We start from the raw sequence: 14092 nt of genomic DNA, 5'->3' as shown, positions 1-14092 counted from the left end.
ACATCCTCTCACTCACGAGCAAGGAGCCTCTCATCCACAACCTCCTCACTGATCATAAGTTTGACTTTTTCTGTGTAACTGAGACATGGCAACAACCCAATGACTTTTCCCAACTTAATGAATCCACTCCCCGGGATTTGTTTACATCTCTCAACCCTGTGGCTCTGGCTGCGGTGGAGGTCTTGCGTTAATGTATCGTGAGAATTGGAAAGTCTTGCTGTTATCTGTTCCTGCCTTCAGTTCTTTTGATTTTCTTGAATGTCAATTAAATGGGCCTATTCCTACTATCATTGCAACTGTTTACCGGCCCCCTAAACCAAAAAATGACTTTCTGAACGACTTTGCTGTTTTCCTTACACACTTATCTTCTGTTTCATCAAAAATAGTACTTCTGGGGGATTTCAGTATACATATGGATAATATCAATGTCCCTATTACCAGAGACTTTACATCCTGCTTTGAGAGTTTTGGATTCCAGCAGCACTCTGATGTTCCCACTCATTCCAAAGGACATATCTTGGACTTGATTTGTTGTTCTGGAGTTACCCCGCTTGATTGTACTGCAGATGAACTCCCCATAACTGATCACTTTCTTATTTCATTCAATGTTAAACTTGCACTTTACAACACTAAGCTTTCCCGTCTCATGTCTTTCCAGAATATTAAAAATATTAGACTCTCTTTCCTGTAGTATTGATTCCCTTATAGACATTGATAATTTATCCACTCCTGAAGAACTGGTCTCACGCTATAAAACTGGACTTAACAGTATTCTTAACTCTGTCACTCCATTAAAAACTAGATGTGTTTCTTGCTCCTTTTCTGCTCCCTGGTTCACGCCTGAACTTCGGTTTTGAAAGCCAAAGGCCGGCAACTTGAATGGTTATATAAAAAAACTGGATTCTTTGTTCACATACAGATGTACAAAAACCATATACTTTATTACAAGGACTGTATTTCCCAAACTAAATCTATTATACTCTCATTATTTCTTCCAATGAAGGAAACACCAAGTCATTGTTTTCACTACTTAGCAATATCGCACAACCCCCTTCTCACCTTTACTCAACTGAGTTTTGCAATTCCCTTATGCCCTTTTTTTAATGAAAAACTCCAGAAGAGTTTCCTCCAGTACTTCATTTGAATTTCACCCACCAACTCACTCATTTTCCTCTTTTTCAGCTTCCTATATTCTCAGAAACCTCAGGTCTTGTCTGTAAGTCTAAGCCATCCACCTGTCAACTGGACCCAGTCCCTACAGTTCTGGTCAAAGAACTCCCCACTCTGGTCCCTCTAATTTCTGCTATACTCCACTCTTCTCTCACTACTGGTACTGTTCCTTCATCTTTTAAAACTGCGGCAATAACCCCGATACTGAAAAAACCTGGTGCCGATCCGACTAATTTCAGTAATTTTCGTCCTATTTCTAATCTACCCTTCATTTTCAAAATTCTTGAAAAAATAGTGGCTATTCAACTTCATTCTCATCTATCTCAAAATGATCTATATGAACAGTTCCAGTCTGGTTTTCATCACCTCCGCAGTACAGAAACAGCACTTATAAAAATTGCTAATGACCTCATTATGGCAGTTGATTCTGGTTTAATTACTTTTCTCATCCTTCTTGATCTGAGTGCAGCCTTTGACACTATTTGTCACACTACTCTTCTCAATAGATTATCATCGGTTGGCATTATCCACACACCACTAGATTGGATCAGATACTACCGCTCAGGCCACACTCAGTTTGTTCAGCTTAAAACTTTCACATCCCAACCTACCGCTGTTACTTCAGGTGTGCCCCAGGGCTCTGTACTGGGGCCTATCCTTTTCATTATTTACCTTCTTCCCCTTGGCAATATCTTTCGTAAATATAACATTAGCTTCCACTGTTATGCTGATGACACCCAGCTCTATCTCACTAGCAAACCTACTGCTTCCTTTCCACCCTTCTCCCTTACTGATTGCATAGCAGAAATCAAATCCTGGTTTTCTTCAAACTTTATTAAATTAAATAGTGACAAAACTGAGGTTCTCCTCATTGGTACAAAATCAACATTATCCAAAACTGATCATTTTTAATCTGTAATTGATAATTCCTCTGTCTCCCCTTCCCCACAGGTTAAGAGTCAGGGTGTCATCCTTGACAGTACTTTATCCTTTCATTCCCATATCAGTAACATCTCCCGGTCTGCATATTTCCACATGCGTAACGTTAATCGTATTCGCCCCTCCATCACTCCCCACACCACTGCTAGCCTTGTCACTTCTCGTCTGGATTATTGCAATTCCCTTTTCTTTGGTCTTTCTTGCAAATCTCTTTATAAGCTTCAACTGGTCCAGAATTTAGCTGCCCGCCTCATTACTAGAACCCCCTCTATTCACCATATCACTCCCTTTTTGCAGCAGCTTCATTGGCTTCCAGTTCAGTTCAAAATTCTCCTACTAACTTTTATGGCTATCCACAACCTTGTCCCCCCATATCTGTCCGACCTCCTCCATGTTGCCATTCCTTCCCGCACCCTCAGATCCTCTTCCTCCATCCACTTGACTGTCCCCTTCGTCCGCCTTACCACTATGTATTCAGTTGCTTTGCTCCCCAGCTTTGGAACTGACTACCACCTGAGCTTAGAAATATTGAATCATTTTCCCTTTTCAAATCTAAACTTAAAACTCATTTGTTTAAGACTGCTTTTTCTCTTTGATTACAATTGCTCTGTCTGATTTTAACTTTTGTATTTTACTTTTGTTTATAATCTGTTTTGTCTATTGTCCTTGAGTGTTTAGAAAGGCGCCTACATATAAATAAAACTTATTTTTATTATTAAAACAGAATGTGGCAGACGTGCAAACTAAAAAATCCTCAACTGTAACCCATTTAAGGGTTTACATGGCTAATTAACTGGGATACTTGCAGAGAATTCAGCTTTCTCAGAGAGTAATGACCTGGTTTCTCTAACAGGAATAATGGTTTACATGCCATTTTAGAAACTAGGTTTCTGTGAGTAACTTGGGTTATTAATGCACATGTAAGTGGTACTCGGTGAGTATAGTTATTCACGTATGTGCTCACACACCCACCCACACCCACACCCTCCCCCAAATGGCTAGCTCTGTTACAGATTAAAGTTCTTTTGAAGATTTTTAAAGATTTTTCTTCAGTTGTTTTACCCTTTATTTTGACAAGCTAACCAGCCTCTGATGGGTAAAAGCATCCCCGCAGCATTATGCTGCTAACACCATACTTTAGTTAATGTAGGCTTCATGTTTTTTAATATAACAATATAATAATAATATAATAAACTGTACTCTTTTTCTCACAATGTAGATCTAGAGAGAGAGTGACAATTTTTTTTACACTAGATCTTTGAACCATTTCTACATTTTTTTCAGAGGCTCCAATGTGGTTATTTTGCTTATAATTAGGGATGCACATAACTTTTTTGGTTAGGTTCTCAATAAAGTACTAAAAGATGTTTGGTACTCACTATTTATGTAGCTTATCCTGACTATGCACCATCTTCTTCAGTGTCAGCAGACAATGTACTCACTGCTTCGTGGTTGATCATATAATGTGCCGTTTGCATCCGTACTTTGATGAAAGGATCTTGGTCAATTTTTGTTATGTTCGTTTTTGAGCAAGTGTTTGTTTATGTGGGATGAGAGGAGAGAATGTGATAGAAACAATCTGTGCATATTATATTAAAATTAGAAAACCTCCTTTCACAAGATGCACTGATGTAAGGCAGTGTCTGGGACAACTTGAGTACTCTGTAAATGTTGGAGTAATAATCCACATGGCTTATCTTTAATATGGTGACCTAGCTGTACTTGGAGGAGGCTGCTCTACACTTCTGTGGTTGTTTTAAGCATATCCCTTCCCTTGTAGTTTTGTCTTTGTGGAGAGACAAGATGGCCTCATATTTTTGAAAAAGGCTATTAAGTGACGTATTACCAAAACCGTTGAGGCCTTGCATACTCTCTGCCCAAACTGAATGGTCAAAAATTTAAAAACAGATTACATGAATTGAGAGATTTATAATTTCAGAATTTTGACTCATCAAACCTCTCATTATATGAACCTTATCTCTGAATATGATCAAGCTGATCTACAATCAAAGATTGGCACAATTCCATTTTACATACCAACATTTTCAGCTGCCCTGTCAGTGCAAACTGTGACCAACTCCAGTCCTTCATTCCTGAGTCACAGAAAAGATTAAAATATACTGCTCAAAAAAAGTAAAGGAACACTTCAAAAACACATCAGATCTCAATGGGGAAAAAATCATGCTGGATATCTATTCTGATATGGACTGTGTGATGTTAGGAACGGATTTCCATTGTTTGATGGAAATGAAAATTATCAACCTACAGAGGGATGAATTCAAAGACACCCCAAAAATCAAAGTGAAAAAATGATGCGGCAGGAAATTCCATTTTGCCGAAATTTTACTTCTGCTACTCAAAATCGTACTCAGTAGTTTGTATGGCCCCCACGTGTTTGTATGCATGCCTGACAACGTTGGGGCATGCTCATAATGACACAATGGATGGTGTCCTCGGGGATCTCCTCCCAGATATGGACCAGGGTATCACTGAGCTCCTGGACAGTCTGAGGTGCAACCTGGCAGCATTGGATGGACTGAAACATAATGTCCCAGAGGTGTTCTTTTGGATTTAGGTCAGGCGAGTATTAGGGCCAGTCAGTGGATTTAGGTCAGGCGAGTATGGGGGCCAGTCAATGGTATCAATTCTTTCATCCTCCAGGAACTGCCTGCATACTTTCACCACATGAGGCCAGGCATTGTCATGCACCGGGAGGAATCCAGGACCCACTGCACTAGCATAGGGTCTGACAATGGGTCCAAGGATTTCATCCTGATACCTAATATCAGTCAAGGTGCCATTGTCTAGCTTGTCTGTATGCCCCTCCATGGATATGCCTCCCGAGACCATCACTGACCCACCACCAAATCGCTCATGCTGAATGATGTTACAGGCAGCATAACATTCTCCACGGCTTCTTCCAGATCCTTTCACATCTGTCATATGTGCTCAGGGTGAACCTGCTCTCATCTGTGAAAAGCACAGGGCACCAGTGGTGGACCTTCCAATTCTGGTATTCTGTGGCAAATGCCAATTGAGCTCCACGTTGCCAGGCAGTGAACACATAGCTCACTAGAGGACCTCGGGCCCTCAGGCCACCCTCATGAAGTCTGTTTCTGATTGTTTGGTCAGGACATTCACACCAGTGGCCTGATGGAGGTCATTTTGTAGGGCTCTGGTAGTGCTAATCTTGTTCCTCCTTGCCCAAAGGAGCAGATACTGGTCCTGCTGATGGGTTAAGGACCTTCTATGGCCCTGTCCAGCTCTCCTAGAGTAACTGCCTGTCTCCTGGAATCTCCTCCATGCCCTTGAGACTGTGCTGGGAGACACAGCAAACCTTCTGGCAATGTCACATATTGATGTGCCATCCTGGATAAGTTGGACTACCTGTGCAACCTCTGTAGGGTCCAGGTATCGCCTCATTCTACCAGTAGTGACACTCCCTCTGCTACCTAACTGGTCCAGAGCAATATCCCAGATGTTTCATTGACTTGATGCTATACTCTGATTAAAAAGTGTTCCTTTAGTTTTCTTGTGCAGTTTATATCCTGTGTAGTTCAATTTTCTCCCAGTTCAATTAATCTTGGGGAAAAGTGTGTTAAATACTTTGTTGCTGAACGCAGACAGAATATAAAAAAAACTCTCTCACTTCATTTTGGTAATATCTTTGGATCCATCAAAAACCACACCTCAAAAACCGACTAACTTTTCCATCAATTCCAAACTGATTGTCTGGCCGATGCCTGTCATTATTCATGTTTCACCATCTTGTGAATGATACACACTTCCAACAGTCTTTCCAAGCATCATCTTCTCCAAATGTTGTATAATCACCAAAAACAACAGGATCACACTTATTTTTATTTTAAAGTTATTTTTATTTGTTTAATGTTTATTTTAGTTGTTTGACCCACAAGAGGTCGTCCTCATTATGTCTCAACATTACACTATAGTTTTGTGTGTGTTTCAATACTTCTCAAGGATGCCAGGTTACATTAATAGGAGTTGCAGGTGATGATGCCTTTCATGACTTGTAACAGCAGTTACAACAGTTTCAAACTTACAAAACATCATGAGCTCCCTGCATTTTGACAGCCAGTCAACTTGATGACTGATATGGCCAGTGGCTGTACAGATATTTTCAATTTGTAAGTTCCAACTGCAAATGTGGATCACCTTTTTCCTTCCTCCATTCTGTTATCTTATGAGAAACAAGAGACATCAGACAGACAAGCGTCTTTTTGTTTGCACGGATTAAAACCGCAGTGTTCCTTCTTCATATTGCATGTAGCGTATTTCAGGCCGAGCACGCATTGATTGATATCTCACAGATTCCTATCTCAACGACTTTAAGACAAATCAAACCCATTTGATGTTGTTGTGGTGAGTTGCCAGCTACTTTGAGTATGTTGCAGTGGATGTCACATTGCGTAACTGTCATTCACTGATGCCCACTGCGACTTGCCACAACTCATTAGTTGATTAGTAACTAAAGACTACAACTGAAAATCAATGGAAAAGTCAAGTGCTTTAATACGACTTTGAAGCTTCAAAGGTTGTATATTTTCATTATTAAAAGTGTGCGTCTTCCCCAGATTAGTTTGGTTGCTTTATTGCATTATTAGCTGTGTTACTCTGCTTTTCCAGGGAATTTACCTAAATCAGTGGTCCTCAGTTATAGTGCCAAGGGTTACTCAGATGTGTATAGAAGTACTATGCAAGTACTTTTCTATATATAGTATTTGTTTACCCCCCAACCCCCGCCTCTCCAGAGCTAATATTATTAGTTCATTGGAGTTCCTTACTCATCAACATGCTACATACAGTTGCATATGAGTAAAACACTCTTCCTGTAGATCATTTCTTCCTTTTAATAATGACTTGGTGTTTGTTGATGATAATTACAAAGCATGATTTTATAAGTAACTGTTCTTTTAAATTCATACAGGTAATTAACAGGAGTAAAAGGAGCTTTGAGTATAAATATAACATTCAGTTAGATTTGAATGTAATGCTTTGATCTATTACCATTACAAAGGTTTAGGGTTTAGATGAAAAGCAATATACACCGAATTATGTTTTTCTTAAACCTATTAGTATTGACATTTACAGGCTGTACATTTATGTAATGTTTATTCATTAAATGAACTGAACATTGTAATAGTTGTCGTGTAATTATCTACTGTATTCGGTCCATGGATGACTCCTTTAGTGAGCTGTGCAAGCATTTCAACAGACCAAGGCATGCCGTTATTCTTAGCTTGTGTTGAACCCAATGTTGCTCATATTTTTTCACCAAGCTGAACCTCATCCCCCAAAAATGCATTGCATCAAGCTTTAATTTGTAACATGATCTTTCCAAGATATGTGAAAGAGAGTTTTGAGACACCTTCTTTGGAAAACCTCAAGCCAGCTGTTATGCTGTCTTTTTCCAAGTCTTACCAGCATTCAGGAGGTTAGGTCGAATAGTTGTGGAATATACACAGTTTAATTGGGATAGTGAGAGTAGAGAGAGCTAAAATTGGTCAGAGGTGTTGAAATATTGCAGATGCTTTACCAGTCCTAACCCTCACATCATGCTCAGCATCACCATCATGCTACCCAGGTAAGTGAAACTGTCAGCGTCATCTGTATGCTAATCTAATGTAGCTGGATGTTTAGCTGAATATCTGTCTCCACTGTGATGGCTTTGGATTTATCGCTGATTTATAAGCTGACTTTCTGTGCGTTTTTGCATAAATTATCAGGCATACACTGTAAAAAGTCAGGGCAGGTGGCCCAGTAAGCCAGTATCACCTGCAAAGTCAAGGTCTATCAAGTGTGTCCATGATGGTAAGTTCTGGTTAATGCCAACTGCAGTATCTTATTGTTTTCGTCGTGATGAAATCGATATGAAAATGGAGATATAGTAAAAGATGTCAGATAAGGTTATATTCTATCTGTCAAAACTGGTTCTAGCATAACAGTGTGAAATGATGATACACTGTCCTGAAGATAGTGATATATTTTTTTGATGTGCTTTACAATTTTAATATTTCCCTCAGTGAATGCTGTCATAAGCCTTTTTGAAGTCTGTAAAGTTGATATATATCAGGACTTTGAACTCCACTCTTTACTCTATGGTTTTTCTAATGTGAATATCTGGTTATTAAATTATCGACCAGATCAAAAGCCAGAACAAGCCTATTGTTTGCATTATATTTATATAAAAGTGCTCAATAATCCAGTGCAGATTGAATTAATATATCTATTATACCACATTATGAGGAATAAGAAGAAGCTGACAGAATAAGGTGTGCTGCATGTACCAAAGGAGGTTACTTGATAACGATGCCGTTGAGTTTCACCTAGCTTTTCACTTCACATCTCATTTTCCATGTAGCTCGATACCCCTTCTCTTTCCTGTGCAGTGCAGGTGTGCTCTTCACTTGCTGCAAGCCCCATTTCTCTGCTTGATTACAGCTACAGCTTGCACAGTGGCAATCTTCTGTTTGCTGCATTCATTTGTATGAACTACATACTCCATTCCTCTGTGCGATCTCTGTTGTGGCAAAAAGGGATGAGCAGCCATTTAAGAATGTTTCAATTTCTCCAGCATTATTATTGAAAAAAAAAAAACACTGGCTGATTTTCTTTTTTTCTATAACATCACTAAATTTCAGTCAAAGTGTTTTTAAAATTTTGGAGTCTTACTTTTTTCTATTTTATCCCAAAATACTCATATTTCAAAATATCCTTTCTTAGCAAACATCTGCTGGTCTTGATGTACCATTCTTCCAAATTTCAGCTTTCTAACTAAACGGAAAATAGTCAGTTTCGCATTTTATATATATTGTAAAATGTTTTTCTAAATGAGGTTATACCAGGTACTAAATACAAGGGTTCACTTACGTTTTCCAGCCTTGACTGTATATATTTAATCAATGTATTCAGTGCTGACAAGAAATACAATACTCTGTATTTTATCAGAATAACCAGGTAGTTTTTCTATTTTTGTGACTTTAATACATTAAAGTATATCTTATTCAGCAGCCCTTCAGTATAAATTTTAGATTACTGTGAGACAAAGTCCTGGATTAGAAGGTAAGCTTCAAGTGTAATAAGCAATGAGCTGCCTCTCCCATTGAACTGGGCCCCATATTTAAAAAATACTTATTTAGTTTCCAAATTACAGAAACGATATTTCATAGTAACGTCAATAAAAGACTATGGATCTCCTTGCCCTTCTATTATCTGATTCTTGTAATCCTCCTCTCTGGAGGCTGACCTCAGACTGCTTACTGGTCTTTTGTTCAAACATCCATCCATTATCCAACCCGCTATATCCTAGCACAGGGTCATAAACATTATTTTTTTGTTGGTGCATTAAAACTATGTACAATCACAAACTGAGTGTCTACTCATCACATTCTAAGCCTCTAACATTGATAATACAGTTTGAGTATTACAAAATTCCAAAATCTGAAAATTTTCAGCGCAGACATAGCACTAAAATTAGAAAATTACACACTTAACCTCACTTGCTCATGTGGGGCTGTGGCCAATAATCAAACATGAGTAATGCATGAACTGGTATTTACCACAGATGACTGATTTCTTCAATTTCCACTTAAATTTCAAGCATTACACCAACACAAAAATGATGAGCAAGTGTTGGGGGTTGCCCAGTGTAGTTTTCGGGGCTGCCGGTGCATTATCAAAGGGTGGAAGGCACAATAACAGATGTACAGCACTTCCAAACTGCTGTGCAGAAGACAGAGTGAGCAGCATGATTTAAAAGTATTGTGCAGTTCAGCTTAAAGGAAACATAGGCTATAATTACTCTGTTGGTGGCAGTTTATCAACTGTGTACAGTAAGCTTTTAATCAAAACACAGTATTGTAAGCAAACACTGAAAGCCTGCTGCTGTTTGTTGTTGCTGTTGTTTAACAGCAGATACAGGTATTCTGCTGATGCTGGTTCATCTTGTGAAAACTTGATTCATGCACTAAATTATTAAAAAATATTCTAGAAATTAACCTTGTGTATAGTATGTACAGTACAGGCCAAAAGTTAACAGGTAGTGAACATGTTTTCAGTTACTTCACCTTTTTTTGTTAAGTACATAACTCCACATGAGTTCATTCATAGTTTTGATGCCTTCAGTGAGAATCTACCAATGTAAATGGACATGAAATGAGGATGAGGAGGTGTGTCCAAACTTTTGGCCTGTACTGTATATGCATCATACATTTTATTAGGTTTTGTCCCATCCCCAAGATATCTCATTATGTATATGCAGATATTCCAAAGTCCACAAATATCCCAAAAAACTTTTGGTCCCAGGCATTTTGGATTAGGGATACTTGAAATGTAGCTGTTACTAACTAAGACATACGTGTTTTGTTTTTTTTGTTTTTAAATTAGACCTAACAAACAAATCTAGAAACTAAACCTGCATTTCAGAATATCAATAGGCCATGAATTTTACATTAATAATTTTTAGTTCTCGATTTACTTGCATAGGTATTTCCTACATTTGTACTTTTTAGTAATTTATCTACTTGTGAAATTCATTAGACACGACACATTAAATCCAACGTAATTCTTTTTTTTTTTGTGTACACACCACAAGATTAAGTTAACTGACTAGGTCTCTTTGTTGATGGACCTTCAGTGTGATGCTACAAGTTTACATGTGGTTATGTATGCTACTGTGGAAAAAAATATTCGCCATGTTCATCAATCAGTAGCCAAGGAATAAATTCATTATTAGTTTAATTATAAATTTTGTAAAATAGCCCAGAAGATGAATATGTCAAAATTGCAAAATATGCAGATGATGCAAGGCTTTTGTTTTTTTTGTTTTTTTCTTTTTGTATGTATCAAGTACAAACTAGTCTGTCGTTATGGTAAGTTATTAACCAACAGTTTACCAGAAGAATCAAAAAAGGGATACAACCTCCAAAAAGTGAAAACCTTTTATTTCTGTAGTTTGTATTGCAGTAATAATATCCAAATGTTTGTAAATGCAATGTATGTTAAAAGACCACATTTTATTGCAAACCAATTCCATATTAGAAACTCAAAAGCTTGGAAGACCAGTGAAGATTAATAATGTCAAATTTGTTTCTTCCCCTTTGCTGGGATTTGGAAAGTCTTTGGAGAGTACATTTATATTTTAAAATATAAGTTTAAAATATGAAACACACAAATTGAATTTAAAATGTCATGAAAACCACATTAGTTCATTTTTCGATAAAATAATTTAATGTCGATCCATTTTGTATACCAGATACATACGGAGAGTCGCAGTCAGGGCTCCTGATGGAACGGTCCTTACGGATGACACTGCAGTTGTGACCCACTGGGCTGGCTACTTTGAGCAGTTGTTCAAAGCTGATCCTCTGGCTAGGAGGTTGGCTATCTCTGGGTCCACAGTCCTTGAGGCTGATCCTCCAATTAGCTGTGAACCACCTAGCCTCACTGAGATTGCACAGGTGGTGAACCAGCTGAGGGGAGGAAAGGCTGCAGGGATTTGTGGTATCCGGGGTGAGCTTCTCCAGGCAGGTGGTAAGGCTGTCCTCCTGGCATTGCAAACAGTCTTTGCTTCAATTTGGGAGATTGGCGTCATCCCAACTGACCGGAAAACGGGACTTGTCGTCCCAATCTGGAAAGGGAAGGGTGATCGCCTGGATTGCAGCAATTACAGGGTTATAACACTGCCCTCGGTGCCAGGTAAGGTCCTTGCTAGGGTCATCCTTAATAGGATCCGTGATCACTTGTTCATCTACCAGCGACCGGAACAGTTTGGCTTACGCCTAAGAAGTCTGCCATCAACCGCATCCTAGCACTGAGGGTTCTCATGGAGTGCAAACGCAAATATTGACAGAGTTTCTTTGCAGTTGATCGAGCTGCCCTGTGGGATATCCTGAGGGTTCGTGGAATCCCTTTGATGTTGCTGGATATCATGGCCGGCCTGTACACTGGTACTGTGAGTGCTGTGCAGAGTGGAGGCAGAACCTCTGCATTTTTCCCAGTTGATTCTGGGATTCGTCAGGGGTGTGTTCTTGCTCCTGCTCTGTTCAATGCTTGTATGGACTTGGTGTCGGGCAAGGTGGTGGGGTCCAGCGGCTGTGGGGCATCTGTTGGTGAAGAAAGATTCACGGATCTTGACTTTGCTGGCGATGCTGTGATCTTCGCAGAGTCAATGGAGGCTCTGATCGGGGCATTCGACAGACTGAGCGAGGAGTCGGAGTGTCTGGGCTTGCGAGTGTCTTGGATACAAAACAAGATCCAGGCCTTTAATGACCTCTTGGGCATAGCCATCAGCTGTGTGTCTGTCTGCGGAGAGAGTGCTGACCTTGTTGAGAGGTTGACTTACCTTGGCAGTGACATTCATGTCTCTGATGACTCTTCCTATGAAGTCAGTAGATGAATTGGGAGAGCATGGGGAGTCGTGAGGTCGCCGGAAAGGGATGTGTGGCGCTCCCGATATCTATGCAAAAGGACGAAGGTCCAAGTCTTTAGAGTCCTGGTGCTTCCTGTCTTGCTAGATGGTTGTGAGACATGGACGCTATCCTCTGACCTGAAACGAGCTCTGGACTCCTTTGTTACTGTGTCTCTTCGGAAAATCCTTGGGTACTGTTGGTTTGACTTTGTGTCAAATGAGCGGTTGCTCATGGAGTCCCAAATGAGGCACATTAACTGCATTATGAGGTAGCGTCAGTTACAGCATGTGGCGCGTTTCCCAGAGGGTGATCTAACTTGTAAGATCCTCATTGTTGGGGACCTGAATGGCTGGACCAGGCCAAGGGGTCGCCCACGTAACACCTGGCTGCGGCAGATGGAGGTTCATTTCTGGAGGGTGAGACTGGACCGTGTGTCTGCCTGGGGTATTGCCATCTGGGATCCTGAGGAGTTTCATTATGTAGTGGGTGCGGCAATGCACTGTACCAGTGCATGCTCCCCGACTTGACATTTTGTATACCCTTAAACTGAAAAAGTGTGTTTTCTTAACTTAACATTTTTTTGTTCTTTTTATTTTACCTTTTACAATTTCCTGTATTAAGACTTTGTTAGTTTTTTCTTACCCTTTGGGGTCAAAGCATAGCGTCGGCCATTGTGTAGTGCCCCTTGAGTTATTGCAGGTTAAGGGCTTTGTTCGAGGGCACAGAAGAGTTGGACTCCCTTTGCCAGTAATGGAAATTCAATCCTTAGCCTCAGACCCCCATTCCACCCAGTCGATATGTCTTTGCAACTTGTAGCTTAGAATTTAATGTTTTTCTGTACTAACATCTGCACATAGTGCAAGATTTAATTAATATAAATTTATTTGTGAGTAGGTTAATTCATGGAAAAAAACACACTGAATGAATTGTGAATGTTTCCAGATTTAAAGAAGTAATTGGATGCCTTAATTGCCAGAAAGTAAAGTGAATGATTTCACTTACTGTGTGTCTTTCAAAAAGCTGAGACAGCATTCTTATAATTTATTAATTATTTTATATGTTCTGGGCAATTTGAATCTGCTGAAATTAAGCAGGTCTGAGATCTTGTTCTTGATGAGGGTAGACGGGTAGCAGTGCTGACATGCAAGTGAGGTTCCTGGATAGAACTTTAAATTTACTTATCACTCTATATTCATCATCTCCCCTGTGGTCATGATTTCTGGATGGTGACCAAAAAAATATGTTCACCCTTATGAGCATCCAAAATGAGGATCCTGTTCGGGGTTGTTGTGGTGACTGTGTCCGACAGAGTGACTAGCTTAGTAATGCTAGAGGACCCAAGTACAACCACCACTTCTCCAGAGGAAATAGAGGTTGAGGTGGTTGAGCATGTAGTTAGAATTCCACTGGGGTGCCTATCACTGAAGGGTCTGGGAATTCCACAGGAGAAAGTTGCTAAAATTATCCAAGCTAGGAATGTCTCCAGGAACGTCATTGTAAAAAGCATGAACAACTCTGCAGTAAATAAAATGAATAATGTTGCTGAAAGTCAG

General features: G+C 39.6%; 1 protein-coding gene across 3 annotated transcripts in view; it reads left to right on the top strand.

The window, feature by feature from the left end:
• scaf8 (SR-related CTD-associated factor 8) overlaps nucleotides 1-14092 on the top strand; it is a 188972-nt gene that overhangs the window by 118960 nt on the left and 55920 nt on the right. The gene's annotated exons all lie outside the window — the stretch shown is intronic.

This window comes from Polypterus senegalus, chromosome 3, assembly GCF_016835505.1.
Source record: "Polypterus senegalus isolate Bchr_013 chromosome 3, ASM1683550v1, whole genome shotgun sequence".
Lineage (NCBI taxonomy): Eukaryota > Metazoa > Chordata > Cladistia > Polypteriformes > Polypteridae > Polypterus > Polypterus senegalus.
This window is presented reverse-complemented; position numbering and strand designations above follow the sequence as displayed.